This window comes from Clarias gariepinus, chromosome 15, assembly GCF_024256425.1.
Source record: "Clarias gariepinus isolate MV-2021 ecotype Netherlands chromosome 15, CGAR_prim_01v2, whole genome shotgun sequence".
Classification (NCBI taxonomy): Eukaryota; Metazoa; Chordata; class Actinopteri; order Siluriformes; family Clariidae; genus Clarias; species Clarias gariepinus.
The window spans coordinates 30970250-30978017 of NC_071114.1; positions in this window are offsets into that span (position 1 = coordinate 30970250).

Consider the following 7768-nt stretch of genomic DNA (forward strand, 5'->3'; position numbering starts at 1 on the left):
TTTGTGATTGGGTTTCGGTTTGTGTCCTGTCTCCGCACCGTCCTTTTATTGGTTGGTTGTCCCGATGTGTTCACCTGCTCTGTATCGATCCTCAGATTATTGTCTAATTCCATCCTCATCACTTATTCTAGTCTCGTTATTGTCTTATTTTCTGTTTCTGCATTACCTGGATTCGTTTTTTTTTACGCATTATCCATTATTATTATTATTATTATTCTCATAACTTTTGGATCACCTATAATGAATTTTCATCACAGATTGTAAGGCCGGAGGTCCGTTTCCTGGACATCCTTCAGCTTTTACTGTCACGCTGTTAAGGTGTAAACTGTGCACAACGTGCTGTCGTATGTCTTCTGCCTGAGCACCGGACGCCAAAGACACCACAAATCAGCGGGTTTACACCAGGCCTTCGGTAACGCTAACGTGCAGCAACACAGCCAGAAATCCGATCTCTGCAGCTGGCCGTCTCTAAAACACTGAACGTTACTCAGGATTATCACACTGCCGTCAAGATTAAAGCAATAAAGATCCTCTACCTAAAGCAAATAAAACTAACAGCGAAACACGTCATTTCTGACTCTACACATGGAATGTGGATTAAAAGGTCAGATGTGTTGGGTTTATGCCTCCACACACTGTTATCAGTAAAAACCCTGAGTGAAAGCACTGGGACTGAGACAGAATCAGGGAAAGTGGTTTTAATTTAGTACTCTTCTTCTTTTCTCTTTTTTTCTGTCTCTGATCGGCTTCTTACGTTACCCAAGGGAGTTATTTTTACTTGAACCCCCCTAACCCCGACCACCTGCCCCTCCGTCCGAGCCATGAGGGATCACGAGCCCACACGAGCTGCACTCACAAAACTCAACCTCAAGCGTTTTCCTCCTTTACCCCCTCGGTGTGAACCTTTAAAGATAAGGAGGAAACAGACATGAGAGGTTAAAAAAAATTACTTCTTTTTTATTGTATATCAGGTCCGGGATGAGAGACGATTTCTAAATCACATCTTTGAAATGGTTGAATGAGTGTTTTGTTTATTATTTCTTTGCAAATTAAACTTAATAAAATATTATATATTTGCTAGCAAGCTTATGCGCGGTTAGGAAATCCCGCCTTCTGTACAATGATCGGCAACAGGAACTCACTCATATAGCTAACATTGGTTAGAATCCTACAATCCCACACAAAGGAGCTAGTGTTTTTCACACGTTTACCACAACACTAATTAATTATTTACATTTAGGCATTTGGCAGACGCTCTTATCCAGATGTTTTTCTCATTACACATCTGAGCAGTTGAGGGTTAAGGGCCGCGCTCAAGGGCCCAACAGTGGCAACTTGGTGGTCGTGGGGTTTGAACCTGGGATCTTTCGAACCGTGGTCCAATGCCTTAACCAGTGCTATGAGCTACCCCTGGCCCTTTTTTAAAAAATCTAAATTAAAGTAAATCTAAAACATGTTCATGCTGTGTCTCATGTTGTTTAAGCATTTCACTGTATATCGTACTGTGTATGACTGTGTATGTGACAAATAGAATTTGAATTTGTTTAATTAAGATTGTTGCTGTAACTGATGTAATCGAGTGTAGGTTTCTTATACTCCTAGTCTTTTGTCGACAAACCCCGCCTCCTGCTCTATGATTGGGTATAAGAGTTCAGTCTCACGTATGATTGGTCGGATCTTCACTGCACATAGGATCACAATCTTGAATCATCATGTTTTGAACACAGTTTAGCAAAGTCTATGTACGCTAAATATTTATTACATCATCAGGGTCGGTTCAAAACATGTTTATGCATAATTTTTATTTTGCTAGAACGACCTGGAAGTATACGATTCACTCTGGGGTTCATTCTTTAGAGATCTTGCAATAAAAGGAATTACTTATTTCCTTAATTTTTTTAAACTGTATTTTTTTTCATTCCTCTCTGTTAAAATATCACAATGATAAAATTTTTTTCCACATTTCAAAATGGTAAAGGATTGTTAAAAACATACTAATTTTATGACAGAATACATATGTTTTGCACTTTTTGTTCACCATATGCTGCACCACCCTGTTATGTTTAATGTCTTGTGTTCTATTTATTATTGTCGAGTCTGTGTATACTGTAGTCTATTTCTAATGACATTGTTGTTGTTGTGTCAGGTGCTCCCCTTTAGGGGTCAGTACATTATATTGGCACAGGTTTTATGCTGTATGCCCATCCTGATGCAACCCTTCCATTTTTAACCAGGTTTGGCACTAAGGGTACCCTGAAACCCCAGTGGGTGGGACTGGATCCTGGGCCTTTCAACAATGCCACAATGACATGACTAGAATGACAATAAAACTCACTCATTCTCTATAGCACCGTGGGAGACCTGGAGCCCATCCCACCCCTGGCAACGTCACGTATCCTAATCTGGATGTCTTTGGACTGTGGGAGAAAACTGGAGCACCTGCAGGAAACCCACCAAGCATGGGGAGCCCCGAGGTAGTTTTCTTATCCTCTTTTTTTCAGTTCAGTCATAGAGCAAGTCTTATCATTCACTCCATCTAACTAAGTCCTTGTTATTTTTCCGTGCCTCGTTCTCTGCGTGTGTGTTTCCAGGTTGTGATCCTGTGTCATTTCTTATATTTTGGTGTTTTTAGGTCTGAGTAAAGCATGCATCTAGATCCCCAGTATAAACACAGTCTCAGAGTGACTGCACTGTGTATCCACTTGGACACAAACATACACACACACACACAAACACACATCTCGACACTCTGACATGAAGTCCTGCTAATCCTAGAAAAGCCTTTCTGTCACTTTGGGTTTATGAATGAGATTAAGTGACGTTTAACTTTCACTGAAATCTACAGTCGTGTCAACACTGTATTAAATTAACCCCAGCACAATCGCTGCCTGTGGCTTATCCACCAAATAATATTACCGTAACATGCCTTAAAAAATAACTAAATAACATACATCTCTGGAATTCTGAATGCAGCCAAAGCCATACTGGTCAATTATAAGCTAGTTTTATTAATAAAGACATGTGATCCCGGCTCCTCCCCATCAGGACTGGTGTTGGATAATGTAATTAATACAGATGTTAATCTAGCCATGTCAGATCAGAACCTCGAATACTTTACTCTACTTGAAGAGAATGAACTAATTTCACTCATCTCTTCTGCAAATTCATCAACCTGTATATTAGATCCTGTACCGACACATTTTCTTAAACAGATAGTACCAGCAATAACAGAACCCCTGTTGAGAATAATTAATTCTTCACTCAGCATTGGTTATGTTCCAAAATCTTTTAAATTAGCAGTTATCAAACCAATAATTAAGAAACCTGACCTCGACCCCTGTCAGCTGTCCAGTTACAGGCCAATATCAAACCTCCCCTTTATCTCTAAGATTCTGGAAAAGATAGTAGCGGAGCAGCTATGCTCATATCTACATAGAAATAACATACATGAACTGTATCAGTCAGGATTTAGGCCTCATCACAGTACAGAGACAGCACTCGTTAAAGTAGTAAATCACATCCTATTGGTCTCTGATCAAGGTTGTGTAACTATGCTTGTATTACTCGACCTCAGTGCAGCTTTTGACACCATTGATCACACTATTCTTCTTCACAGATTAGAAAATGTAGTAGGAATTAAGGGTACAGCCCTCTCCTGGCTCAGATCCTATCTCACCCATCGTTATCAGTATGTAGACTTAAATGGTGATTATTCTGCATGTTATTTAGTGGAGTTTGGCGTTCTGCAGGGTTCAGTTTTAGGTCCACTGCTTTTTTCCCTTTACATGCTTCCTCTGGGCAACATAATCCGTAAGCATGGTATTAGTTTTCATTGTTATGCTGACGATACACAGTTATATGTCTCAGCAAAACCTGATGAGAAAAAACAGCTTACTAAAATTGAGCAATGTGTGCAGGACATAAGAAATTGGATGCTAATTAACTTCCTTCTGCTAAATCCGGATAAGACAGAAGTTCTAGTCATAGGACCGCATACAGCTAGGAGTAAAATTTTAGATCACACCGTAACTTTAGATGGCCTTTCTGTTCCATCAAGTGCAACAGTGAAAGACCTTGGTGTGATCATAGATTCCAGCCTTTCATTTGAAGCTCATGTAGATAATATTACCAGGATTGCATTCTTTAACCTCAGAAATATTGACAAGATAAAAAATATATTGTCACCAAATGATGCAGAAAAACTAGTTCATGCTTTTATCACCTCTAGGTTGGACTGCTGCTGCTTATCAGTACCGCGTATTATGAAAACTACAGCAGGGGGCGGAGCTTTTTCTTACAAAGCCCCAAAGTTATCAAATAGCCTTCCAAATAGTGTTCGGGACTCAGACACAGTCTCAGTGTTTAAGTCCAGGCTAAAAACCTATTTATTTAGCCAAGCATTTTTATAAATAGATTAGCCTTAGGTAAAGGAGCAGATCTGGGGGACTCATGGACGTAGAGTATTATGGTGAACTGGTATGTTTGGATGCTGTCTTCTTCACTCTCATTGATCACTCAGGTTTGCTGACAGTGAGGTGATTGGTTGCTTTACATCTCAGTTCCCCCTCATGTCTGTGTTTCCTTCTGGCTCCTCCCCTTTTAGTTATGATGTCATAGTTAGTCCTGCCGGAGTCTCTGCTTGCACTCTACAGTTAATATGCATTTACATTATACATTATTTGACTGTGACCAGACCTAACTGTTATCTCTTCTCTTCGGGTCTCCCCTCTCCTGTTCTTTCTCCCGCTCTTTTTCTTCCCTCTCTCCCCCTTTCTCACTTCCCTTCTCTCTGTCGAGCTACACATGTCGTTCCTGAGCTGCCAGTGATCCAGACTCCCTCTGCCCTCCGGACCTGTCTGACCCATCCTGGTGCCCCGCTTCAGGTTGGAGATCTCATGACATGGATGCTCCGTGTGTCTTTTTGGTATACGTCTGGTGTCTGGGGACAGTTTTACTCTACCATGAAGACAGCTCTGGCCTCAGACCAATGATTTTTCCTAAAATTTGTTTTTTTTATTATTCAGAACTAGGCGGCCATATTGCCCACAAAACTTCTACTGTACTTCTCATGCTCAAAAATAATAAACCCCTTCAAACATGACTCCATAGACTATAACAGGGTTTCTAGAGTGGACACATACTGATTCAGCAAAAAAATACCTCCATCTCTCGTTTCCCGATGCATGCTCAGTTTTACATCCATCCATCCAGGAACCTCTGTGGTCCAACTATGGACCGTGGAGGCTGATAGTGACCGTTGTATTTTTTCCTTCGGTCAACATTCACATGCTACGGGCAATTTGAGAATGAGAATTAGCCTAATCTGCATGTCTTTGGACTGTGGGAGAAAACCAAAGAACCCGAAGGAAACACACCAAGAATGGGGAGAAGATGTGCACAGACCAGACACGGGAATCGAACACAGGACCTGAAGATGCAAGGCGACAGTGTTACCCCTACACCACTGTGTATGTGAAATGGAGGACCAGATCTCCTGCCTTGTTTAAACTTTAAATCAAGAAAATAGTTTAAACTATTTCAAAGTGATCAAGGGTTGTTTTGGATCTGACAAAAGACATATTTTCATATTCACCTTGCACTCTGGTGTCGGGTTCACCTTCTTAAAGTGCGAGTCAGTTTTCTATTTTCACAGCAAAAGCTTTGTATAATTAACGCGATACTTTAGATTTGTTTAAATTATAAAACATTTGGTTTATAAAATTCAGTTGTTGGACTTTAATAGATTGTAAATTTTACACAGTTGGTTTTGTGTTGGTTTATTTGTGTATTCAGTTTAACATGCAAACTCCACACATACGCAGACCCGAGGTGGGATTCGAACCCTCAACCGTGGAGGTGTGAGGCCACAGTGCTAACCCGAATGCCTCTGTGCTGCCAAACCAAACAAAAAAACCTTGTATTTAAGGTCTTGTTAAAGATTCACTCTCAATGGCTGTGCACTTTTTTTTTTTTTTAGGTTCTTATTGTAAAACTGAAAGTTTTAAAACATTTTTAAATGCGTTTGATTTTACACAAAAACTCGTCATGAACATGAATGTCAGAGCATTGTTGGGCTTTTTATGTTGGAGCAAAATACCGTACTATGTAAATAGCCGTTTTACCTTCAGCACAACTTTCCGTCACAATCAACAAGCTTCTGTCAGAATTCTGTCTGGGGATTAGACCATTAAATGTTATGGTTTTTATTTAATCTGTTGGTTTCCTAGTGCAGGGAAACCTTGACCGTGACTTACATGAATTTCCAACGGTATCAAGGCTTCAAAAGTTTAAAGTCAGCTTGCTTTGTCCTTTCCACATCCAGCTCTCATGTGTGTTTGTCCTGTTAGTTCCAAGCATCAAAGTGATGATCTGAGGTTCTGCTGAAGAGGTTTCATGATTCCATCCAGTTTGTGCAGAGCAGAGTGACATTTAGAGTTTCCATCTACCTTATATTTTTAACCCTCTTATTTAAAAAAAAAAAAAAAAAAAAAAACTCAGGGGTGCTGGTGGCTCAATGAGGATGGATTTCTCACCTACCATGTGGAAGAGCTGGGTTCCCACTCAGTGCCCAAACTCCAGCAGCTGAATGCACTGCCGGTCCCGAGGCCGGATAAAATGGCAGGGTTACTGTATGTCAGAAAGGACACCCGGCGTAAAACCTGTGGCAACTTCTTGTGTTGCCAACAACAGAAAAACCTTCATTTCACATTTTTTAAACTTTCTCTTGCCAGTTTTTTGATCTTAAACCAATTTATTTTCAGTTACACATTTAATTAATAAAAAGATTAAATTATTTCCAGGCTTTTAACAAATTAAAACTCAAAGGGCAACATAAACTGCTTTAAGTTTATCATAAATTCCATGACTCGACCCAATCCATTGCTCTAGTGTCTCTTTAGTTTCCTCTGTGTTAAACTCTGTGTTTATCTTGAAGGTAGAAATTTTAATAGCAAGTAAACTTGAGTCTAACACACGAGAGGCTCTGCTCACTAACTGGGATCTGAAACAATAATGTGAATGTAAATGTAATCTCAACACAGCGAAGAGGAGCGCTTATAAAGAGGACCGAGATGTTCAGGAGGCTGAAATTAGCCGCCTCCTGACTCTGCTCCTGCCTGATTTAACTCACGGCTTTCTGCTGACTCACACATTCTCCAGCATTCCAGCACAGCGGCTAGAGTTCCTGCCTCGCATTACCACCACAGCCTTCCACAGGCCCGGGGTCACAGACACCCGCAGGTTTAAACGTCAGCTGGGAGTTTCACACTTACTCCATTCTCAGGTTTACAAGCAAAATCGGTGGAATAGTAGATACATGAAATAAGTCATTGTTTTTTTTTTCCTTTAAGAGGAAACCACTTTAATAAGAGAGTCCAAACAGACATATGAAATATATACATTTTCTATTGCCTGGTCCTCTGATCAATGCTTTAAAAGTTTTTAGGAGAATTGAACTGCATGTTTTCTCATCAGAGGAGCTCCTCATGGAAAATCATGTTAAAAAAAACGACAACACAATCCGTATCCTGATCTCTTCCCGAGTGTGTTTATTTGCGTAGCGTGACCCTGGAGCTGATGGAATTCACATACTCTGAGGTATACTCGCAGGGTTCTGCTCTCTTCTGTCCGGAACATTCCGTGGAGGGGAAAACTGTTGGTGTTGATAAGGTTTAGCAGACGTCCCTAATCCAGAGAGATGTCTAGACAAGCCTTGGAGTCTCAATCAGGACACATCCTCATGCTAGAGAGACTCGGACCGCCATCTAGT